The following is a 26,937-nucleotide window of genomic DNA, read 5'->3' on the forward strand; positions in this document are numbered from 1 at the left end:
AGATGTGTCTTACTAAGCTCCGTGTGTGGCTAGCTAATTGCGGGTACCCTGGCTGGGAAGACACTGCAGTGTTGAGTTCGGATCGCCCTGAAAATGGGAGAACTAAAACAAGGGCACTAAAGAGGGAGAGGATTCCCCACTTAACTATTTCTCAACATGCAGAGGAAGAATGAAGCAAGAAATGGGGACTTCATTTCATAGGAGTCCTCTTTCTTCTCCCCTTGACCCTCTAGAGCCTGGGCCACCACAACACAACGGTTCTTATTAATTGCTGGTTCCCATTCTTCTTTTTGTATATGTTGTTTTTTCAACATTTTAGTTCACTCTCTAGTCTTATGATCCATTTAATGTCTTTTTAACAAACTTTTAAAGTATTTATTGATGGATTTCAAGCATTTTACATGGTTTGCAACAGTTGTTTTTCCTTGTTTTCTTTGTTTGTGTCTTTTATGATATTTTATAATCGAATAAAGACTATGATGATGATGATGATGGGGTTCTTATTAATGCTTTTGAATAGTCCAGCAGTTCGCACTGCTGTCTGGAAGTCTCTCACCAAACCAAGCTCCATCTTATGTACCATTTAGGTGGAGGGAATAAAAATAGATTTCTGTCCTGCCACAGTCGTATACAATATACATACTCCATGTACATCTTATCGTAAATACACAAGGTAAACATACATGTGTCATCCATGCTCCACATAGAGTGTAGTATCCAGTTGCATCCTTTTGTTTAGTTTAATAGACATTTTATTGATGTATTAGGACAAAGATATCAGTAAAAATGCAATTCATGGAATAATACACATAATATTGAATCAGGTATTGAGAAAATAAAAGTAAAATACATTAATCAAATGCATGTGTATGTCATTAAGATAATATTAAAAAATTATTTATGAGAAAAGAAGAAAAGGGAAAATAAAAAAAATGAATGAGAAAGATATGGATAACAAATAGAATAGAATCATCTACTGTCATCTGCTAATTAGAGACATTTATAGACAGGTATTTAGTAAAAGGCAAACATAAACTATAATTCCTGATCCTGGTGTTAATAGCCAAAGCGGAAACAGTATCAATTATATAGCTATCATATATATGATTTCACCCAAAAAGAAAAGCTTGCTTAGAAATATCTTCCCAGCAAGAAGTTATCTGGCAAATGGTAATAGCAATAAGATAATATATAAACTCAAATAAAATGTTTCAGACTGTCATTCCAATTTAAAAACAGTAGAGGCCAGTAAGCAACTCTACCTAGTAGGTGACAGGTAAAAATACCAGCCTACCATTACAATAAGTCACTGCCACAACTGTTGGCCCTCCACAGCCCGGTGAGCTGATCATAGCCCTGCTCAATTAAAGAAGGTGCTCCTGGTGTGCTCTCGGAAACATTCCATGTTACAGTGGAGCTTCAGCGCACATGCAAAATTGTCCAAAAACCATCAGAGATTTCCAAAGGGAAAGAGAGAGCAAAGGTGCATGCTCTCCAGGACAAAATAGGTGGCCTTTTCCTGCCCAACACCAGCGAAACAATCTCTGGTGCAGGCAAACAGATGAAAGTCTGTTAGGAATCTGTTAGGAAGGGTCTACAAGCAGCCCCCTTAGTGAAACATGAGGCAGCCTCTATGATCAGAAAATGGAAGCACATCAAAAACACCTTGAAATTAACCTGAATTATGCCACAAGAGCATTATTACGAGAACAAAAGCTCATAATTTGGTCCATACTTGTCACAAGATTTGGGAGATAGAGAAGGGAAATCTACAAGAATTTCTCAGTCTACAGAGAGCTAGGAAGGTCTTTCTCACCTTTGAAAATCATTCTAGATTCTTCTTTGTTAACCAAAATTGCCCTGCACTCAATGTCCTACCACAGACAAACTGTATTCTAACCACACCTAACATTCCACAGTTCTGCATGCACCTCTAATTTTAGGGAAAAAAGCTGATTCATTTGTTATATAGAATTTGTTGTCCATGTCATGTTCAGGTCTTGTCCAAGGATACAGTTTGTGATGTTAAATTGTTGTATTATATGTGTCAAAATTTAGCTTGTGGTCTGTTGACATATTGTTTTATATGTTGTTCTTTTGAAAACCGATGTAAATTTCCCAAAAATAGATTTTTTCATGAAAAAAAAATGAACTCTTAAAATGAAAGAAAAGAAATAAAAACTTATGTTTTTTGGTCTCATCAAATGTCATGCGTGATCTAATGAAATGATGATCAACTAAAATCAGTACTGGCATTTGTGTTGTGTGCCTTCAGATTTTTTCCTTCTGTTGCTGAACCAATTTTGTATAAACAAACAACAATGTCTCAACCGGTATTATTAAAAGGACTGATAATTAAGTATGCACCAAACTTTTCAAGAAAAGAAGGTAGGGAGACTCATAATTCATTTGAATGTGCCCAAGGCATCATATATTTGGATGAGTACAAGCAATTTGCAGGACAAGATAAGAGAAGGGTATGGAAAAATTGGGAACAGTTGTAACAGCACTGTAAGCAATTAATATGTGAGTAACCCGAAATACTTTGTGCATACAAGTGCTCGTGACACTCAAAGGTGGACGGCGCCGGTGAAAAGTGAAAACAGCGACAGCGCAGAGTGAAAACGTGATAATTATATACAATGGACTTCTGGTTCGCAGGTAATTATTTACAAGAATTTTTACAAATATAAGGCTTTTTAGTGAACCATGGTAAGGGGCGCCGGGAGTTGCGCTGGTATGTCATACCTGCGCAACTCCCGGTGCCCCTTACCATGGTTCAGAAGTCCACCAGAAGTCCATTTGTATATACTGATTGAGACATTGTTGTTTGTTTATACTTCTTCGCCCAGATCTCAACCAGTTCTATGGGTTTACTCCTGTTGCTCTTACTGAACCAATTTTGTAGGCATGAAGCCTCTGTATTTATGATAAAATTGGCCTACTTTGATTGACACATTTAATTTACTTTTAAGTCCCTAGTAAATGTTGCTACATGCACCCAAGGCCTGTAAGCCAGTCAGTCAGTCAGTCAAAGCTTTTATTTCGGTAAAATACCATAAAAAGACATAAATACATAAATACTTTAAAAAACATGATTAAATAACATTGTATAGAGTGAAATCCATTAAAACATTAAGACAGTTCTATAGAACAAACACAGTAAACACGAGATCTATTCCATGAAACGGGAAAAAAGTTAAAATTGATCCAGGGCCAGTGATATACACATATACCTCAAAGTACTATGATGATGATATAGGTAGTACTGAATCAGGGGGCTGAGTAGCAGAAGACAAAAATTTGGACCTAGCAAACCACATTGAGAGGAGGAATTTGGCCATTGCAAACACTACCAAAGGGGTGGTGTCATATTTCAGAATTCTGAACACCTCCTTGTAGTCCCTAAGGCCCCTAGACTTGCATAGCTGGATGATCCATTTTTTCCGTGCAATAGTGTATAAGGGGCAAAAGAGAACAACATGCAACTCTGTTTCGCGAATGGCAGAGCATAGGGGGCAAGAGCTAGCGGGGTTTGCAACGTTAGACCATCTATGGGTGAAATCTCTCAGTGGAAGGGAACCGTGTCTAAGCTGTATGTAAAGTTTCTTAGCCAGAGGAGGTTGGATCACGTCTAAGAAGACTTCAAATTGGGGACTACACTTAATATCCAGAAAGGTATCAGTGAGCCTACCCAGGGAGGAATGGAGTAGGATACCCTTCCTAAAAGATTTCAAAACCTCCCTCAATGAGTTCTTCGAAAATGTACGGCAGGTCACTTCCGGGGCCGACCATAAATTCCCCATCCCAATTAGGTTGCAAAGGTTCTTTATGTGGGCAAGCCAGGGGATCTTATCCGAATTACCCCTTGCCATAATGTCACCGAGATCGAGCCTATAGCTTTCCAACTCGGGCGTTGACCAAAGACGCCTCCAGAACTGAAGAGGACGATTCAGGGCAATCTCTTCTATGGGAATCAAACCTAGATCCCATCTCAGAGGGATTAGTGGGGTGCTGACAGGTAGTTTCAGCAATCTCCTGATGAAGGAATTCTCAATAGATGAGAGGGAGGCGGGGGTGGAGTATCCCCATAATTCAGCACCATATAGTGCTCCTCCTCTGGCTTGTGTTTTGTAGATTTCCATCGGGGGGCCCAGAGGTTTGCACGAAGAGTTATTAAACACCTTCAGGATACCCCCCACTGATTGGGCTAGTCTCAAATTTGCCTTTGCCAAATGGGAACCCCAATTCATTTTATCATTAAGGGTCACCCCCAAATAGTCAAACGTGGCAACCCTATCCAACTCAACCTCTCCCAGTTTAGGGTGGGGGCAATTAAGCGAATTAGAACCAAACACCATAAATTTGGTCTTAGAAAGGTTCAGTTCCAGATCCCTGATTTTGCAAAAAGAGCAAAAGGCCTCTAATGTACGCTGTATGCCCATGTAAGATTGAGATAGCTAAAATCTAACAATGGGCCTGCAACACCCATCGTGCCACCCACTGAAGTAGCCTTTTAAAACATGTCTTAGGCCTGCTCTGTAGCCTGAGGCCTCCAGAACACACAAAGGAGCCTGACACTAGTGTTTCGTCACCCCAGAATTGTTGGTGCCTTGACAGGGGAAGGAAAGAACGTTCCGGAACCAGATGTGGGATTTGTACAAGGAATCCTCTCACTTCAAAGGGTGGAACCAAGAATAAATAATGGACCCTCTGAACTCCACTTCAGTACACTCCCGGACCTGCAAACATTGCAAGAGAAGGAATGCCTTGTTCCTCAAAGAAATTCCCAGCCGCTTTAGGCCTGCCTTATTCCCCAGAGTAATGCCCTGTTGCTTGATCCCTTACTTGTCCCCCAGAGGATGGTCCCGCCTTGATGATTGAGAAGGAAGACTGGACCTAGTACCGTCATCCCAGACTGCCTGAGTCACTTCACAGGTCAATTGGCTGACCAACTGTTCTGAGCTACAAGTACACAACAAGAGCTCTAGAAGCCTCCCTGACCTGCTGCACTGGACCTGCCTGAACCTGGCTGAGCCCTGCTTGCTTTTACTACAATACATCCCTGATCCCCCAAGAGGTGTCTCGAGGGTGCTGGACCCTTGGCTGGCATCAGAGTAGACTCCTCTGTAAAGAAAAGTGAAATCCTGAGGTTTTGGGCTTTTCACCACTGCAAATGGGCCTATTGATGCGGAGACTCTGCTACCTGCAAAAACTGCCAGTGCAACATTCTGGTGAACTTGATACTTCACTCTACAGCGACTGCTAGCAGTGCCGGCAACATGAGAGCTGCTCTTCGCGTTACAGCAGGGACAGCCTGTGGCAACTGCTAATGCAAAGCTCCAGCAATGACCGTCTGTGACAGCCGACCGGATTTCGTGCTACAGTGATGACCATCTGCGATGCTAGGTCTGCTCTTCGTACTGCTGTGACAACCATCTGCTCTTCGTGGACTGCTCACTGCAAACGTATCACTTTATGCGGGACTTTGAGAAGGTAACTTTTTCAGGGGGTTTACCTGATCCTTGTATCCACGCACTACATCGTGGTTGGCCTGAGCTTGTGAGTTTCCCCCAGTCTAGCATGACCAGATGACTGGGAGCGGCGGTTTGTGCTTTTAGGAGCCATACTTACTTAGAACTTTAAAATTGCATATCTCCGGTTCTCCTGATTAGAGTTTTGCTATTTTTGTATCAATTTAATTATTATAATTGACTCTCATTTTTCTAAATTTGCTTTAGGATTTTTCTTGTACTGTGTTTTCACTTTTTTACTTTTTGTGTGCTGCATAAACTCTTTACACTTTGCCTCTAAGTTAAGGTTGACTGCTTTGTTCCAAGCTAGCAGAGTGCTATTAATTTAGTGACTTTTGTGGTTCACTCTGACAAGGATTGTGGTTGTTGCTTGAGTGAGGCTTCCATGCCTCTTAATCAGTAACCCGATTTCTTACACACTATATTCTTCCTCTTTGATTAATCCAACCTGAAATTGTATTCCAAATACTTTTTACTGTTATTTTTAAATCTATTTTGTTTTCATTTAACTTGTGTGATGATTGAACTTTTTTTCTCATACATTAAAGGTCAAGTGGCTAAAACTTGTAAAATGAAAGCAAGAGTAAACAATAAGTCAAAGCTTGTGTTGTGTGTGCCTTAGAACAGTGTTACTGTCATTTTTTATTTCTGTGGATAGTTTGTCAAATTGGCATTTCTTAATTGAGGATTATCATGATTATGCTTTTGCAGATGTAGTTACTTTTTTAAATTAATTAACATTCATTCAGCTTTCCATTTAAAGAAACTCCATTCTTTCACTGCTTGAATATAATGGGAGTGTAAAGGACACTTTTTCACACTCGTTTCAGCCCTCAGTACTAAGTGAAACAGGTAACAGTTTAGAACTAGATTGACAGCGGAATAGGGGATGTATGTCGTTACAACGCACATTTTTACAACGCATGCACTTACAACGCATTTTTTACAACGCAACATCCATTACAACGCATTCCATTACATAGCATGACACTACAACGCATTTTTAAAAACTACCTTTACAACGCATTCCATTACATCGCATACTACCTTTACAACGCATACCATTACAACGCATAATATTAAATTGCATTTAAGGTAAGTATTAGATAGTATAGGGGTAAAAATTACTTTTCTAACTTCAGGGGGTGCAACAGTAGGGTAAGTGTTGGATAGTATAGGGGTCAAAATTACTATTCTAACTCCAGGGGGTGCAACAGTAGGGTAAGTGTTGGATAGTATAGGGGTAAAAATTACTATTCTAACTCCAGGGGGTGCAACAGTAGGGTAAGTGTTGGATAGTATAGGGGTAAAAATTACTATTCTAACTCCAGGGGGTGCAACAGTAGGGTAAGTGTTGGATAGTATAGGGGTAAAAATTGCTATTCTAACTCTAGGGGGTGCAACAGTAGGGTAAGTGTTGGATAGTATAGGGGTAAAAATTACTATTCTAACTCCAGGGGGTGCAACAGTAGGGAAAGTGTTGGATAGTATAGGGGTAAAAATTACTATTCTAACTCCAGGGGGTGCAACAGTAGGGTAAGTGTTGGATAGTATAGGGGTAAAAATTACTATTCTAACTCCAGAGGGTGCAACAGTAGGGAAAGTGTTGGATAGTATAGGGGTAAAAATTACTATTCTAACTCCAGGGGGTGCAACAGTAGGGTAAGTGTTGGATAGTGTAGTGTAATATTATGCGTTGTAATGGTATGCGTTGTAAAGGTAGTATGCGATGTAATGGAATGCGTTGTAAAGGTAGTTTTTAAAAATGCGTTGTAGTGTCATGCTATGTAATGGAATGCGTTGTAATGGATGTTGCGTTGTAAAAAATGCGTTGTAAGTGTAGTGCGTTGTAAAAGTTGCGTTGTAAATGTTGTTCCCCCGGAATAGGCCTTCGTGATTAAGGCTTTGTCAGTGTTCACCACATTTCGGAAAAAGCTTCAATTGGAACTCCCATTTTCTCTGCCCCAAACCATAGTTATGACTGGAAAATCCCCAGACCTGTACATTTTTCACAGTACCAAATGCCATCCCATCTATGCCTTAAAGAAATATTGATTACATAATTCAAAGCCTCCCACTTTCAGATGTAGATAACATTTTTGCACACCTAAATATAACACATATACACTTGAAAAAAAGATTGTACACAGCTTCTGTACTTTTGCAGTGACAATCCACCCTTTCCTGCAATGGAAGGCTTGAGTGGCTTGACAGTCATTTAACGCACGATTTATGTGGCATTCCTAAATGTCTGGGATGGAATCAGCCTTTCTAGACCTACATTCAACATCCCTCCCTGCCCTAGATGCTTAATGCACCAGCTGTGGGTTTTCACATTAATGCAAAGCTGAAAGTTTTAGACCAAGCATCCTGCGTAGGGAACATAATTATCACAGATTAAGTAACACAGGAACCTGAAAAGTTCTTTTCTATGCGTGCTTCATTAGTTCTAAACTATAATTAATTTTCTGACTAAGGTGTGACATGAACAAACGTGACAAACATTCCGATATTATGTGACTGTGATGGCAGTAGGCCATGCTCTTCTTACCTCTAGATTGTGTTTTTTTTTCCCCCGTGTAAATCCACATACATTAGTGATAAAATGCAAACAAGCTACAACCACTATATTCCAATAATAATTTGCCAGATTTTCAACATTTCGATTTCGAGTGCCAACATTATCAATATTACTTGATTGATTTTTCTTATTATACATCAAAGTGCTTTCATTTAGATGACACACTGTCGAGAAAAGAGTTTCTAAAATGATTGAAAAGCTCCCTGCTAAACACACAGCAGCTCTCAAAGAAACATTGCAGGCGAGCACACGCTGCCAGCTACTGAGATTTTGAACTTTTTAACCAGTTTTATCGCCTTGTATTTAAAAGTACTGATGCGCTCCCTCCTATATATAGTTTTGCCCATTATTTTAACAGAACCCGGCACTTAGACGCTGCTTTTGTTCTTTTAATTTACCCTTGCATTTAAATTCATTTATGCTTCACAACTTTTAATTAGCTTTAACTAAATTTCCCTGTAGATGCCTCGTTAGGACAGCATGTCAAGCACAGTGTGAGTGTCTGGGCAGCAGTAAACCTTTTTCCCACTCTGTTTTCTATTTCTATTTTAGCTTTTTAGGTTTGGTTGCTTAGGGCCTGATGTAGGTGACTAAATACCGGTCGGTAACCCCGAAAATCAGTAAATTTCAGGGTTACCAACCGGTATTTAGCCATTCCTAATGTAGGTGATGATTCTGAAAATACCGAATCAGTATTTACCGAATCTGTATTTACCAAATCGGCATTTACCGATTCGGTAAATGCAATGTAGAAAGCACATAAAAGAGTGCTTATGTGCTTTAAGAATTCGTTAATTACCACCAACTTCAAGTTGGTGGTAATTAACGAATTCCTTTAAAAATTCACTTTTGAATTTTTTTTTAAGTGCCATGTGGCGCACATTCATGCATGGATGTGCGCCACATGTGCACACAGGCACATTTCAGGGGTGCAACAGGGTGTCCTTTGGACACCCTGCCACCCTTGAAATACCTCCCGGTATTACCGATTCGGTAATACCGAATCGCTAATACAGAATGGCTTTAGATTCATTCCTATGGGCTTCTAAGCCCATAGGAATGAATGGGTAGGTATTCCTTATTACCGAATCGGTATTACCGATTCGGTAATAAGAAATATTAAGGAATCGGTATTTTTTACCAATTCATTAACTACATAAGAAATACCTATTTCTTAACACCGAATCGGTAAAATTCGGTATTAGGAATTCGGTATTTATGGATTATCTACATCTGGCCCATAGTAACTCCCTAAGTCGCTGAGCGCTGCAGCTGTTTGAGGAAACTAACTGAGTGAGCAGCTGCACCATGGGCATCCAAAGCCAAGCCCATCTTTGTTCTGGATCTGGCTGGAAGGGAAGTCTGTAGCGCCCCAACGCAATCATTGTAGGGACACATCATTCTTTTGCAGTACACTGGTAAATGTGAGATGTCTACCAAAATGTGTTATGGATAGATTCAACCTTACTGAAGATCAAAAAAGTGTCTCTATCTTATCACAGAGACCACATTAAAAATAATTCGACTTTTCTGAACACTTCTTCATGGATATTAAATTTGTAAGAATTATCATATTGGAATAAAGGTGCTGGATGTAAAAATATTTACAAGAAAATGTTTTCTGTGTCTGTGCTCTCTATGACTTCTTTTCTAGATACCATGGTCACTAATCCTACCCACACATGTTACCAAACATGTAACATGTTACAGAGCATATTGTCAATCTCATATTTTAGTCACCCACTCATCTCAAAAATGGACAATCTTCCTGTTAGTTGGTTAGATTACACCGCTATTACTTTTTTGATAGTGCGCTAATGCCCACTTATCAAATACTAAAAAATAAATTCACCATGCCTAATCAGCATGATTTTACTTCTGTTCCGTCCAAATGTTTATTTTGTTTGCATCTGATGATAATAGTGTTATAATTTTAATTACTGGCTAGCTACTGCATTAAATTGTATTGTTCCTTCACCTTACTGTACCCCACATCGGTCAAGACCATACCCACCGTGACACAGGTACTTCTTACTATCACACACGCAATCTTATACCACATGTCTTGCCTCATCCACAAATTCCACACAAGAAACGTTTTTAAATTGGGAAAACATTTTCTCATCCAGTCTGCATAATCCCAATAGTCCTTCACTGAAAATCCGCAAATGTCTTTATTCCTTTTTCAAAGACAAAGTTCAAATTAAACAGATATTCTGCACACTACCCCCAGAGCCTGGACCCGGAGATCTCTCATTAGCGGCGGGGGATCGGAACCGGCCGAGGGCCCCAACGGTGGTGAGCAGGGAGCCCACGGAGAGCGCTGGCTTGTGGCATGCCGAAGGGGGAAGAACTTACCCGTGTTGCTGAGAGGCCCTGGGAGACATGCGAAACCCCCCACTCGAGTGGAAGGTGGAACGAGGCACAAGGACATCCAGCGTTCAGAGGGGGCGGAGAAGCAAATCGAACTGCCTGGGGCGCAAGTTGTGTAAACACCCCGGGAAGCTGAGATCTGCGGATCTGGGGCTTTGACTCTTGCCCAAGCCTTATACACAGATAAGTGGCTAGCAAACCAGACGCTGTTGCTGGGTGAAGATTAGGGGGTAACGCTGCGTTGCTGCCTGATTGCTGAACCTTAAGCAGGGAGGACAAAGGAGGGAAAGCGAAACCCACAAGACCACAATAGCGATGAACCCGCTGTCACACATGCAGTAAGGGCATCACAGCAAGCCTCCATTACTGAACCCTCCTACCCGAGACCTCCTGACATATGCAACCACACCCGTGACGCACGGATAAGAGCAGTAAGTGGGGACAGTGGCAGGGGCAGCAGGAGGTGTGCACCGCAGGCTTCCCACCAGCAGTGGCAACTACTGCTGCGTATCGGTTTACCCTCCACATGTTCACAGGTGACAGAGACGGCGTGCAAGGTAATTAACGTGCAGTAGGGAAGGAGCAACCACAAGTCTGGGGCCCTGAAGGGACAATAAGGGCAGATAAATCCTCTCCCAACGGGTGAACCGACGAAAGTTGTCCTCCTCTAGACTCTCAGGGCCCGATTCACAGAACTAACTTAAGACAAAATCCTGAACTTACTACCATTTTGGTATTCACAGAAGGCACTTACTCATTTTGGTATTCACAGAAGGCACTTACTCATTTCGGTATTCACAGAAGTTAGGAGTCCTAACTTTACGACTCCTAAATGCCTTCTGTGAATACCGAAAGTCTTAAAATTAGAATTTTTCGCAGTTTAGTAGTAGTATAGTTAGGACTCCTAACTTTAGGACTCCTAAATGCCTTCTGTGAATACCGAAAGTCTTAAAATTAGGATTTTTCTCAATTTAGTAGTCCTAAATTTAGATTTAGGACTACTAAATTGAGAAAAATCCTAATTTTAAGACTTTCGGTATTCACAGAAGGCATTTAGGAGTCCTAAAGTTAGGAGTCCTAACTATACTACTACTAAACTGAGAAAAATCCTAATTTTAAGGCTTTCGGTAGTCACAGAAGGTATTTAGGAGTCCTAAAGTTAGGAGTCCTAAACTTAGGTCTACTAAATTGAGAAAAATCCTAATTTTAAGAATTTCGGTATTCACAGAAGGCATTTAGGAGTCCTAAAGTTAGGAGTCCTAACTATACTACTACTAAACTGAGAAAAATCCTAATTTTAAGACTTTCGGTATTCACAGAAGGCATTTAGGAGTCCTAAAGTTAGGACTCCTAACTTCTGTGAATACCGAAATGAGTAAGTGCCTTCTGTGAATACCAAAATGAGTAAGTGCCTTCTGTGAATACCAAAATGGTAGTAAGTTTAGGATTTTGTCTTAAGTTAGTTCTGTGAATCGGGCCCTTAGGGTATTTGGGGGTAGTTCTGTCTGAGTTAGGAGTGAGATGCACTCCTTGCCCCATTTCTTCACGGCTGTGCAGCACTTAGTGCCAACTGCAACGTTTAGATTTACGCAAGTACGCACCCTGGTCTTTCGCTGCATTGGCAGCAGCCCCGACATTCTGGACACAGGGCATTTGAGCCCCCTTGGGATGGCCAGTTGACCAGGGGGACCGGGAGGTTTATAGGGCGCCAGGCCCTAATGTGTATTTGTGGTGCTAGGAAATGTATTTCATGTAGTTTAATTTTCGGACCCGGTTCTGGCTACCTCTAAATTTGTTTTTATGATTTTGAGGTTGTCTTGCATACTTTGGTTTATGCTAGTGAGACTATGTTCCACCCTGTGCTTTATGCCCCTAATGTTGGAGATACTTAGGAGGTAAGTGTCCAATATTAGACTGTTGAGATTTTGGGCGTACTATGCGTTTGGGGCCTATTGTGATGCTGTACATAATGTGGTTTATGTCACAGGATGATAAGTACAGTGATTTTCCTCTTACACCACTCCATCTTCAGTCCTATCTTGTTGAATCAGTCCTGTTCTGAAGTAACAACCTGTTCCTAATCGCCTCACTTTCCTGACTCCACAATAGCTCAGATCCTTTCATCCGACGTCTGGATTATGTGCCCCCTTCTTGTCCTCATACTTCTCCTAATCACCGCTTTCCTAGTAACACCCTTCTCATATCCCCACCACCCTCCTCCTCCACAATTTCCCAACATGGCCACCACTCGAATTAAGTCTGGAATTAATTGCTACAAAATCATTTACCCTTTTAACTGACTAAAGCTGCAGCAAAACGTTTCAAGCATAACACCATTGAATGTTTCCCTGATTCCCTTTTTGTTGATCAGTTTTACAATGGTCGTTATGGGAGGCTCAAAAACAATCTCATTTTTTTCACGCACGACATACCCTCTACCAACTTTTACAACTCCCTTAACGTCACCTCCTCCTCCTCTATCCCTCATGGGAAACAGCTAAAAATGTCCCCCTCTGCGGGTTTTAACGGCTCCCTCACTATCTCACTCTATAATAACGGTACTGTCATGATCCAAGCCAAAGACACCTGTCTCTCTCTGTTTGACCACCTCTTCCCTTCCCTACTCCCCTCCCCTGCGACCGGGCTATCCCTTGACTCTTCACCTAGCTCCACCAATTACTCCCTTTCTCCTCCCCTGACCCCCCCCACTCTCCAATAGGCTGCACCCTTGGGAGGCACAGGTCGACCCTCTTCTCTCCCCTCTGCCCTCCCCTCCCATTCTACCCCCTCACAGTTTGCCCCCCTCTTCACTTCAGCCTTACCTTAAGCTAACACGCTCCTTGTCCATTCTGCAACGTCCCAGCACTCCATTCCCATCTCCTCCCCCCTATCCCTACCGGCCACCCTCCTCCTTAGACCACCTCTCCTCCAGCCCTCTCCCCTAGTTAACTTTCCTTACGTTCCCCTTATTCCCTCCTCCTCTCTGCTTTTCCTCCCCCTCCTCCCCTCACTATGTACCCCGATTTCCCCACAAATACATTCCATCTCTCTCCTTCCCCACACTCCTCCAGCAATGCTGTGCTACCCCCTTTCCCCCCCTGGTAACCCCTTCCCTCCCTCGGACCGAGCAGAACCACTTCCTTTCTTCAACTTCCCTATCTCCTAATCCCCCCCACTCTGCCTGATACCCGCTCCCTCACAGCGACCTCACCTAGCTGCCAGGACCTCTCCAACCCCCTCCCCTCTCTTCCTCCCAAACCTCCTTCATCCCTATGACTCCACACACTCCTCCCCTCTCCTTCCGCCCCACCTCCTCACTCCTCTCCTATCGCCCCCTAATTTTGTCCTTAATTCATATCCTTCTTGCAACGCCAACAACGACAACTCTCCTCTCACCCCTGGTGCACCAACTCCTGCTCTCTTCCAAAACCTTTCCCCACCTCTGAACCCTATACCCCTACTCCCCTCCCGTTCCCCCACCTCTCCCTGCCTTCCACCCCCAAGTCCACCCTCTCCTGTTTCCATCGAGCCACCCAACATGCAGTGCTCTGCCTTACTCTCTCTGGAAAATAAGCTAGGCTCTCTAATCTCCTCCATCTCCCAACTTGAAGCTACCATTTTAGTTTTAAGCTCCAAGATCTCGACTTTTCCATTCACCTCAATTCCTTTGGAAAACACTCACCCTCCCACGAGATGCACCTCGCCCCCACATCCCATAATAGCTAAGCATAGCCTGTCGTCTGCAAACTCACACAAGCACTCGAACGCCACCCTTCTTCCACTTTCACTTCCCAGTAACCCTGTTATCTACACTATTCCGACCATCTCCTTTGTCAGAACCACTCATCCACCTAAACCCTACCGAGCGCCCTCATATAAGTACAATATTCCCATCACCCCTCATAGCCCAAGTGCCCCCGTCACCAAAACAGTTGCGACAGAGCTGCGCTGTATGCTCCACAACTGCAGATCTGCTATAAAACACAAACTTGAAATCTCCGATACCATCAACTTGCACAATATTGACATGCTCTTCCTCACAGAGACCTGGTTCAACGATACCTCTCACTCTATGTTTGATCTCCTTGTACCCTCAGGCTATTCTATACTTAGAAATGACAGAATTGACAAAGTTGGGGGAGGTGTTGCAGTCATCTTTAGAAACTCCCTTCAACTTAAGGCTCTTCCTAACAGCTCTTTCCACACTTTTGAATGCCTATCTCTTGAGCTTCAATTGCACCACCACTCACCTCTCAGATTCCATGTTATCTACCACCCGCCTGGTAGCAGCCCTTCATTTATGGAGGAACTCACGGACTGCATCAGCGACCAATACTCGCAAAGTGACAATCAGATCTTCGTGGGTGACTTCAATGTCCACTGGGGCTCGCCTCAAGACACCTATGCGAATTTGCTGGCCATCTTCCTCTCTGCAAACTATCTTATCCAACACTGCACTGAAACAACACACTCTAAGGGATCAACCCTGGACCTTGTTATCTCTAAAGCAGGCTTGCTCACCAGCGCTACTCCTATTCATGTAGACTGGTCTGACCACCTCCTCATCCCATTCTCTCTTCACCTATCACACTCTATAACTCTTGGCCAGCCTAAGAGGGCTACATCCTGGTTCCGTGACACTAAAAATATTGACCTCAGTACCCTCTGTGACTCTGCTTTGCTATCACTTCCAAGGCTAGACCCGGACATAGATGTTAACGAACTCACCTCCCAATGCCTCACAGTCCTTGCAGTCGAAATCAATAATGTCACTCCTCTCCAAAGCAAAAAGAAAAGGCCCACTCCCTCAGCACCTTGGTTCAACAAATCCCTCTATGAAGAAAGGAAGTACCTAAGAGTCCTTGAGAAACAATGGAGACAAGCGCCCTCCACCGAAAATTTGGCCACGCTTCGTTCAGCAAGATCCAAGTACCACAAGCACATCTTCCTTGGAAAAGCGATGCACTTCAAATCCCTCCTTGACTCAGCCAAAAAAAACCCAAAAAACTATTCGACCTCATCAAGAACCCAAACAGCTCTCCCACAACCTCCAAATTGGAGGATTCCACAAAGAAAGCAGCGGAATTCGCTATATTCGTTGACGAAAAGGTGAAATCACTTGTAAATCAGGTCATTCATCCTACCCCTACAGAGGGGCGCAAATCCTTAACCATTTGGCAAAACTTTGACCCCCATCTCTGATGATACCCTCCTTAAATGCATCCTCGATACAAAGCCCTCTAACCATTCTCTTGACCCCATCCCTAGTGCCATTGCCATTGACTTCTATACCCATTCTCTTTCCTATTGGACCACTCTGGTCAACCTATCCCTCAGTCAAGGCTCCCTTCCTGTTTCCTTCAAAACTGGGCAGGTCACCCCTCTGCTTAAAAAACCCACCGCTGATGCGAACGACCCCAACAACTACCGTCCCATCACTAACCTACCCTTTCTTGCGAAAATCACAGAAAAATGTGTAGCGAAACAACTCTCTCGCCATATCGAGGACAATGATCTTCTTGACAATTTCCAGTCTGGCTTCATTAAAAAATGCAGCACTGAAACAGCCCTGCTGCTAGTGATTGATGACGCACTGCGGATACTCGATTCAGGGGAGTCTTGTCTTCTAATTCTTCTTGACCTTTCTGCAGCCTTTGTCACTGTCAATCACAACACGCTCCTTAACACTCTTCAACAGAGAATGGGCATGGAGGGCACTGTGCTCAAATGGTTTGCCTCCTTCCTGTCTGATAGATCCCAAATGATCAAAATAACGAACAGTCTTTCATCTCCTTTAGCGGTCGGTCAAGGTGTTCCTCAAGGCTCTATATTTGTACCCACACTGTTCAATCTCTATTTAGAACGTTGGGAAATCTCCTGAGTAAATCCGGGATCCACTATCATCTATATGCGGACGACACTCAAATCTTAAGGTGGCCTCCACTCACGATCTCTCCTTCCAAAGCTCTACTCTCGACTCCATTCAAAACTGGATGTTAACTCATCAACTGATCCTGCATCCCTCCAAAACGGAATTCCTCCTCCTCTCCTCCTCACTTTCTCCTCCCCCAGTGCAATCATGGATGGATCAGATTAACCTACTGAACAATAAACCCATCATTGTCGAGGAGCGCAAAATCCCTTGGTGTCATACTCGAGAAAAAACTCAATCTACTCTCCCACATCGATTCCATTGCAAAGTCTGCTCGATACCAACTGCGCCTTCTTTGGGGGATTTGTCGCTTCTTCCCGGAGCACGACCTTAAAACCCTGGTCCAATCGCTGGTTCTCTCCAGATTGGACTACTGCAATTCTCTTCTTACTGGCCTCCCCAAATCCCACCTGTCCCCCCTGAAGTCTGTTCTCCATTCAGCAGCTCGTTTCATATATGGGGCCAAAAGAAGCAACCACATCACACCCATTTTATCCACCCTCCGTTGGCTTCCCATGGAGGCAAGATCTATCTACATGACTGCCTGTATCACCCACAAAGCCTTGCACTCCTCCTCCCCTCGCTACCTGGCGAATAAACTGAAACTCTCTGGAGGCTCCAGACCATCACTTAATGCAGAAAATGTATTGCTTGAACCTCCCACTTTCAAGAAGGAAAGATCGATGACCCAATCCTTTTCAGGCAACGCGGTGAGAATCTGGAACTCACTTCCGCCTCAGCTCCGGACCACCACCTCTTCCCAGGCCTTCAAAACTGACCTCAAAGCTCTCCTCCTTCAAAGACACTTCCAAATTTAATTCACGCCCTCTATTTTCCTTCCATTATAGTAAATTCAGTTCTCCATGCCTATAGAAGTGCCTTCCCAGTGTGTTTTTGTGTTTTGAGTGTCTGCCATTTAGTGCAGTATTATACCTCTACTTGTACTTTGTACTCTTTTGTAACATGCATACGTCACCTCTCCTTTTGTAACGTATCATTTGCTACCTCTTGCATTTTGTTTGCTTTTGATACATGCACAACGGCCACCACTGCCTCATGTAACGTAACCTCTGTTTTAGTGTTTTAAGTGTCTGCCATTTATTGCAATTTTTTTTTACCTCTACGTGTACTTTGTATGCTCTTGTAACCTGCACACGTCACTTTTTCCTTTTGTAACGTATCGTTTGCTACCTCTTGTATTTTGTTTGCTCTTGATACTTGCACAATTGTCACTATTGTCTCATGTAACGTCCCGTTTGATTCTGTAACATGCTCACTTGTAATTTTTCTCCTTATGTATCATTACTGTTCCTATTGTGAAGCGCTCTGACACCTTAGGGTAAAGTCCGCGCATCAAATAAAAAAAAAATTAAAAAAAAAAAATTATTTTGCTCATTGTATCCAGTTCCATGTTGCAGCGATCGGCGATCCCCGTTGCTATGCCAAGATTCGATTTAGCAGTGATTGGAGGCCATCAGTTTATGCTTTTGGCTCATGCCATTAACTCCCTTCCATTACCATTTCTTCTCTATCTGTTTTTCGTTTTGCCCTAAAAAGCTCTTTAGGTTTCCATAGAGTGTCAGGGTGTGTTATGTCCATGTTGTCCCTCAGAAGCAAAGCTATGGTGAGTGAGTGCTTTATAGGAGATAAAAAAAATGCCATAGCATTAAACAACATAGCAAATGTTAAAATTTGCTACCAACTACTCTCCTAACATCTGGAACTGAACCTCCTACTTGACTCCTCCTAATCCGGATTCTGCAGCAACCACAGCACGAGACCTGCCTCATTGCAGCTACCGATGACATCTGAGCCCTACTTGACGGATGAGAGACTGCGTCTCTGATCCTCTTAGGCCTCTAGGCAGCCTTCAATATAGTCTCCCACCACACACTCCTTCCAAAGCTGCACAACATAGGCATCCAAGGAGCCGCTCTCATATGGATCACCTCTTTCCTCACTAATAAACTTTCTTTATTCGGATGCAACGCATCCATAAAATATACAATAATACATTCATACAGTATAAAAGGATACACAACATAATAAAAGATGATGACATACAATAAAATAGAAAATATAGCCAACTATTAACATGGTACAGAATAATAAAACTCTAGGGAATCGAAGACTGTTCGATACTCCACACTAAAAGTGGCTTCTGCGTGCAGAACTTAATCAATCAATGTTATAGAGCCTAGATCTGTGGGCTGCACGTAAGAAGCTTATCACAGCGCAGAGGGTATGAGGGTTTGGTAACAGTTGTAAATGCAAAAGTGCCACATTGGCCTGCCTAAACTTCAAAATCTTTAACAGGGGCTGAAGGAATCATTTTCTAGGCACTGAAAACAATTTGCACAATAAAACAAAGTGGAGCGTGTCCTGTGGAGATCTAAGATCGCAGCCACAAGGACCTCTCTTCTTTACAGGGAGAAATCCAGCCGGGGTTGCTAAAAGATGGTGAAGTTGATTAAGTCTAAACCGTGTAATTAAAAATCTGTCATGAGCGCTAGATAAGACAGAAAGGTATGGTTCCATGCCGGATATAGACTTTAACAGAACATACTCCCTCACTGTGGGTTTATTAAGTTTGGTATATTCACTAGAAGAACACAAAAAGTCCACCTTCCCCCTCTTCACCTCCGTACCCAAGGAAATCATTTGTGGAGTACCCCAATGATCCTTGCTCAGCCCCACCCTCTCCAACACTTCTATGACACCTCTGGCCAGCATCGCCAAAACCCACGGACTCAACATCATATTATATGCTGATGACGCACAACACATCCTTTACCGCTCTGAAAACACCGCCAAGACCAACTTCCACAACTGCATGGCAGACATCACCAACTGGTTCATGGACAACTGCCTGAAGCTCAACACAGACAAGACAGAGGTACTAATTTTTGGAAACAAAAGCCCACCTATGGAATGCATCCTGGTGGCTGTCAGAACTCGGACCTACTCCTATCCACACTGACTGCACTAGGAATCTAGGCGTCATTCTGGACAAAAAGCTAACCATGATGACTTAGTTCAACTCTGTCCCCTCATCCTGCTTCTTCATCTTTCATATGCCCCATAAAATATTCAACTAGCTATCTCAAAGCCCAAGACACACCATCACCTCATCTCCAGCCAACTGGACTGCAGCAAAGCTCTCTATTCAGGTATCGCAGCTCACCTCCTCTGATTGATACAAGCCATACAGAACGAAGCAGCCAGACTCATCTTGGATCTCCTTAGATGAACCCACTTCACCCCCTATGTCAGGGAACTCTACTGGCTCCCTGTACAGAAAAGATGCCAGTTCAAGCTTCTGACCCATTCATACATGGCCCTACACGAGTGCAGACCCACCTACTTAAACTACCGCCTGAACTTCCATCATCCCAACAGACACCTCTGCTCCGTGTCTCTTTCTCTAACCCTCACCCCCTACATCCAACATAGCAGATGCAGAGGTTGCTGGTTCTCCTACCTAGCAGCGAAGACAAGGAATGTGCTACCCTTTCAGCTATGGACCCCCCCCATCTCTTCCAGAGTTCCGAAAGTCCCTGAAGCCCTGGCTATTAGGCTAATCAACCAGACCCTTCCAGCGCCTGGATACCCTCACGTGTGACAAGAAGTGATATGCAAATCTACCAATTGATTTATTTAAAATTAATTGACTAAAGGCACAAAGAAGAAGGTCAGAGCAACAATACCCAGCACCAGTAATAATGGCGTAACGTGGCTACAGTACTGTGGTTAGACCTAGGTGCAAGGGACCCAAGACGTGACCTTCATACATCCCGAAAAGGGTGGTCTACAATAGGCCTGGGCAAAAATTTCGTTCCGTTCGCGGAAATTGCGATAATTTGACATTTTTGCGTTCCGCGGAGAGCGCGAAAATGTCAAAAATTCCGGTTTCCGCAGCTTGGCGATAATTTGTTTCTTGCTCGCGCTGTAAAATGATACATTCTCGCGCGCGCGCGATCGCCTTACCTGAATCCCTGCGTTCGCCGACAAGCTTTCTTGATCCGGTCGCGTTCTCCATGAGATGTTGTATTGTTTTTAGCCATTTGCGCTGTCTCGCGACAGTTCGCGCCCGCAGTGACGTCATGCGTCGCGCGATCACGTCTTTCTTCTCGCGATCATGCACCGCGAGAACAACTCAAAACAAGATGGCCGCGCCCGCAAGCAACCACATGGGTAAGTTGGCGACCCGCAACCATGCAGAAAATCTCGCGAACATGCCGGAAAAAAACTTCCGCATCTTCGCGATATTTCTGCTTGTTTGCGATAATTTTAAACATTCTCGCGATAATTTGCGAAGGTTAATTCCGCAAATTCCGCCCACCCCTAGTCTACAACCCCCCCAAAAACAGATTTAAGCTAAGATGGTCCTGCACTCAAAACAACAAGTATGTGATTAGTAAAGGCAATTAATGTCCAAAGTCCAACATAAAAAAGTGGAATTATTTCCTTCCAAATGAAAGAGCATTAGTCGTTTTGATTGTAAAAAAATATTCCTTTTATTCTTTTATTCCATAGAAAATTTCTTTAAAAACACAGATAGCTATGCACAAGACTGCCAGCGCGTTTCGTCCCCCTTGGGACTTCTTCAGGCTAAAATATATACAAACAAAGACTATTTACCAATATATTTAACAAATTAAAACATATGTCACAATACCAAATGAACCAGACACAATGTTGCTTACTTTACAGAAAATGGGTTACATGTCTATTATATGTGGTGACTAACATATATCCCACCTTATTTGAGATCATGGGAAGATAATCTATTAACGATTCTATACAATGATAAAGCAAATCACAAACACATATTCAGCATTCTGGAGGGGAGGAAAACACAGACCTCAATCCTAAACACATTTATTAGCAAAGCAAACTTAAACCTACAATAAGTAACACTCTAATTCTGTGATAAATGATTCATATTCTGAATCCAAAGAGCAAAAAATTCAATTATGAAAATAGGAAAGACTCATATCAAGAGAATAGTTTAGAGAAAATTGATGTCCCAAATCAGAAAGAACAAAGTTTATTACATTGAAGAGAAACCCGGAACAAGAGAATAATCTAAAAAGCATTAATGAATTATCCTAACATACCTTGATAAGTAAGAGACATATATCATATGCTCTTAGATTATTCTCTTGTTCCGGGTTTCTTTTCAATGTAATAAACTTTGTTCTTTCTGATTTGGGACATCAATTTTCTCTAAACTATTCTCTTGATATGGGTCTTTCCTATTTTCCTGTAATGTAAGCAACATTGTGTCTGGTTCATTTGGTATTGTGATAAAGGTTTTTATTTGTTAAATATATTGTAAATAATCTTTGTTTGGATATATTTTAGCCCTGAAGAAGTCCCAAGGGTGACAAAACGCATCGGCAGTCTTGTCCATAGCGCACTGTGTTTTTAAAGAACTTTTCTATGGAATAAAAGAATAAAAGGAATCATTTTCTACAATCAAAACGTCGACTAGTGCTCTTTCATTTGGGAAGATATAATTCCACTTTTTTATGTTGGACTTTGGACATTAATTGCCTTCACATGCTTGTTGTTTTGAGTGCAGGGCCATCTTTGCTTAAATTAATTGACTAGATCAACTGAGATCTGGTAGACACTATCAGGCAAATAGTATAATCGTCTCACCCTCAGAGGCACGAGCAGATGCCAAAAGTGTTCAAATAGGAATTATGAAGCTGAAATGTGTCGATATATTACAATCCTTCCAGTCCGGGAGAACCACAAACTCTTGTTGAAATTGTAGGAAATTGACATGGGACCCTTTACTAACATTAGCTTCTAAACTTTATACTAAACCATGACTATTGTCTATCAAGACGGGATAGTATATAGTTTTTGGAAAGAAATATATGCAGAGCACAAATAGAAAAAGCTAAACAGTTAAGCTCCAGTTAACATATCGTAGGTGTCTCTTTCTTACTAAAGGAAGACATTTTCAAAATAAAGATATAAAAGATAGACAGCAGGATAAAAGAGTAGAGAAATTGTGACATGGGAAAGAATACACTGTACAAAGTTTACTCTTAATTCCACTGTTATTTGTCCCAAAAAAGTGGAGTCTGCTTCTAAGTAATGAAACCCTTGTGCATAATTTAGAATAAACCGCTCCCAGCTACTCAGCGTGTAGGCTATACATATGTGCTGTGAAAGGAATGTTTAATTCCCAAAACTGCGTTTTTTCTTGTCTCCAATAGGTGGCATGATTCTCTGTTGCAGTACCACGATGGACTGAGAGTTGTGGCCCACCATCTGGATGTCTTGATGCCTGGTGGATTCTCTGGGAGATGTTGGGCAAGCGTGCAGATTGAGCGGCCACCTCTAAACCAGAAATTTACTGAGAAGATACCTACTGTTTTTCTTTCTAGACAAGCACCCCCAATGTTTAAGTCTTTTTGGGATACCATGTCATATTGCGTGCCCTGATTATTTGAACTGATTGTGTTTTGAGTCAATTGCTTCAGGAACTTGATTTGTACAGTTCGCCGTTTGTTAATTTTTTTCTGTTTGCTTGAGATGCAAAAATCTCCTAAGAATTCCCAAAGGGAAGGTCAAGCGCACTATGCAGACCATACAACATTTCAAAAATGCTCTTTCAGAATTCTCCCTAAGGGTATGTTTTAAGACAGTTTATTTGAAAACTGTGATGTAAAATGCACCAGATCATGGCAGTATTTTCAAAGTGTTTTGGAGTTAGCTCCCCTGAACACGCTTGGGAAGTCCTTATCACTTGCTTTCTATCGATCGGTGCAGTTCAGCCCAAGGGCTAAGTGCCAACACCTTGAAAGTCTGGCATCCGCCACTGGATCGTCACACGGAAGAACACGCCTTTGCTTCTGCAGGAGCATTTCTTAGATTATGAAAAGCCCCACTGTGCCTGGCACAGGAAGGGAGTCATCTTCGCAAGCCATCTCTGGTATGATCTGCACACGGTGTCCTCTAAGAATACTTGTCAATGGGCAGAAAGAGTGGTTCCACATACCATGTGAGCCCCCCACTTACTTTCCTCAGTTACTTCACCAAAATCTGGGCGGGGGTGGTAAATGATCCGAGCAGTGGTCGAGGCTTCCACTCTAAATGTTTGCAATAAACGGGCTGGTTGATATGTCCTATGTCAAACAGGTCGAGCAGTGTTGCAGCATTTGCATCGACGCGCGAGCTGCACCCGGCCGTAATCTAAGTCACACAGACATTTCATGATATGGTCCTTTGTGCTTTCGACTATTTAAATGGCCACACGCGAGCCTTTGAAGCAATGGTACCCCCACAAATGCTTTATGGGGCCGAGGTCCTTTGTTTAAATGGCAAAGAGGACTGGGATCGGGAGGAAGGAAAGTGTCTGAAAACACTGTTGTCTTTGCCCCTCTCATCGATGGTACAGGCTATACGAATCGAGATAGGTACTATTGCCTGGAGCGTGCAGTCACAAGCGTCTCTAATTAGATTTTGGAAACGTTTAGATACAGAGACAAACCAAAAAGTATCCCTATGGTGTAGGAAAGAGATCCAATCAAGTAGCTTGAAATGGGCTAAGAAATCAAGGAAGAAAATATTATTGGCCTGCGAGAATATAAAAGTGGAAATTGACCAAGTTTCCCTGCATGTAGATTTTACAAAAAATGAACTCAGAAAGCATAGTCTGGAAGTATCTAGACGAGTAGATAGGGAATATCTGACCAAGAAAAAGTCTGTGCAATATATGAGGGTCGCATGGTCAAATGAAAATTGGTTCCCCTACTTTATTTTACCAAACCATTGGTATAGACAGGAGATCTTAAGAATGAGAATTGGTATAAATCCATGGTTGGTAAATGAAGAACAAAAAATAAAAATGCTGCTTGAAGATGGTAGATGTAAGTGCACAGTGGGAACAAAAGGTGACATATTGCACATTCTTTTGGATTGTGCAACAGGAGTAGAGCAGCGTAAACGATACCTTCGCCCAATTTTGTTGAAATATGATATAAGGCGACGGGCACAGGCGATGGAGCTACTCGTTGAAATGCCAAACCTTGAGATAGCAATTGCATTGGGGAAATATTTGTGGGCAATTAAAGTTTTCCCCAATGAGAAGTAGGCGAATCTGAAATAAATTAAAAAAAAAAAAATAATAATTTTTTTTAACTCTTTTAAAAAAATTGAATTGTACTTTTAAGAGAGTTTTAAAATGTATATAATTCTTATAGAGTCATGTCCCTGATTGTGGAAGGTAATTATGTGTACCCCACCTCTGATAAACCGTTACCCCTGTTATTAATTGTTGCTGAGCTGAGAAAGTATATACATTGTTTTTTAATTGTTTTTATTTAATATTGTTTGTAGAACTGTGTAGAATTGTTTAGAGACCAAGGTCTAATTAAACATTCCTTTGACTGACTGACACACACGACCTGACCTATTGCGCCAATTGATTTTCCTCGCATGTCACACTCAATAAAGTCCATGCAAGCATGAGCAGCTGTATGTCTCAATGCTGTATCTGTTTGTTTTCCATTTTTTTGTACAATTAAACCATGGGCGAACTGGGAAACAAAAACAGCAAATGATACCATCATACTAGCCCCCATATTGCGCAGAGGCAGTGAGTTCAGTGAGGCCTCCACAAGTGGGGCTGGAATGGTGCTGATGGAGCGACCCGCAAACAAGATATTGAAAAACACGTTTTCCAAAAGACTGACTGAAACAGATATTTTCCCACTGCACCGTGACATCCACTTCTCCTGGACTGGTCAGTCTACAGCCATTTCATTTTGAGAGGGAGAGTACCGGCAGTTCTCAAGAGTGACGTAATACGTTTGATTGGAGAGTACCGGCAGTTCTCAAGAGTGACGTAATACGTTTGATTGGAGAGTACCGGCACTTCTCAGAAACAAGCAGGTACTCTGTTACAGAATACCTGCACTTCTATTTTTCCATTTCAATCACTGAATACAACCACAATAGCCCAAACAAGAACTTAAACACATTTAGCCTCAGTGAAAATATTGAGAACAAAAAAAGCACTAAACCGCTACAAAAACATATAGAGCAAATACATGTTTGGAAAAGTGCGCAATTCAACCTAACGTTATTCCCGCAGCTGAATAAATGTATGTGTGCAAGGATGTATATTTTTTCTGCTTGCTCTGGTGGCTATAAGTGTGTTATTGTGTCTTTACATGGATGCTCAAAGGTATGTTGCTCTAACTGGATATCTGCATGTGCCATCTATGTAAGTGTGTGCGCGTTGTGTCCATCTCCATATATGTATGTACTATTCAAAAGTCTGTCATCTGTGCCAATAATTGTGTATGTTGTGGTCTCCCTATATGCATTAATATGTAAAATTAATATTTATTGGCTTTGTCAATGTTTATATTCTTTGCTGCTAAATCTAACATTGATTCCTTGGCTCACGAGGACCTTTTCAAGGCAATATGTTGCCCACTGCAAAATATTAACATGTGCCCCCCACGCAAACCTCTTTTGGGGTTGTGTCAATAAAGTCATGCTAAAGCCACTGAAATCTTGCGATCAGTCCCCTCGGCTCCTAGCGGAACCCATTTAAGCTCAAGAAGACATCTAACACAGCTCCAGAACCTATGGAACTTATTCCTGCTTCTTGCCAGTCAGCCCCTACCAGGACTTAGATAGGCTTCTGCAGGCATCATATTGAGCTCCTGGGATTACCTACATAGCTCCAAAATGGATTCCACTCAACTGCCTGCCACCATACAAGCCTCTAACGACACCTTGCTGACCAACATCCTATAGACATACAACTGAACACTTAGAAGCAGCAACTTGTGCGACTGCACACACCTTCCTGTAATAATATAGGCCCTACTGAGCTCCAGCAAGCACTCAACTAAACCCTTGCAAGGACAAATCCAGGGACATATAAGAAACCAATTAGACTTCTATAGGCACCACACAAAACTCGCGACTGCAGAGATTCTACTACTGCAGAGATTCTACTGAGAAAGCAGACCATGTGCACAGACCCAGTTGAGCAAGTGCAAGACGGCTAGTGAGGTTCTGCAGGTAAAAAGCTAAGTGCCTTCATGAATTCAACAATTACCATTTTTGGGCTCCCCAGGGAACTCCCCTGAGCACCCCATTTAGGTTCTGTAGACGTCATCATTGGCACTATACTCAAAAACCTTTGCACAGATTCTCTTTTCCTTCACTAACATTTTCACCTCTGTCTTTCTTAGACTTCTCTTCTTTTTGCAATGATCATTCTTCTTGTTCAGTCAGTTTTCGTTCTCTCTCCATTCCTTTTTCCATTTTCTCTGTGGCATTTTGATAGTCCTTGCTGCTTGTGTTATCCATTCAAGAGTTCCCCTTTTTTATTCCGACTCCTGTAATGGAGCTTCTTTCCCCATTTCTACATTTGCTCTCTCACTCTAGATTTTCTTGCTTTGTGTTTACTGTATTTCATTACTTATGTCGCTCACTACCTCCCTCCTTCTCTCCCTTTATATCATTATTTTTCT

At 42.3% G+C, this 26,937-nt stretch overlaps 1 long non-coding RNA gene across 1 annotated transcript in view; it reads left to right on the top strand.

Moving 5' to 3' along the window:
* Positions 1-25,530, top strand: part of LOC146865617 (uncharacterized) — a 160,502-nt gene extending 134,972 nt beyond the window's left edge. Inside the window, exon 3 of the long non-coding RNA XR_014976661.1 lies at positions 22,657-25,530. This is a non-coding gene — a long non-coding RNA (uncharacterized LOC146865617). The remainder of the gene's footprint in view (positions 1-22,656) is intronic.
* Positions 25,531-26,937: the final 1,407 nt, after the last annotated feature.

This window comes from Triturus cristatus, chromosome 2_1 (genome assembly GCF_964204655.1).
Source record: "Triturus cristatus chromosome 2_1, aTriCri1.1, whole genome shotgun sequence".
Taxonomy (NCBI): domain Eukaryota; kingdom Metazoa; phylum Chordata; class Amphibia; order Caudata; family Salamandridae; genus Triturus; species Triturus cristatus.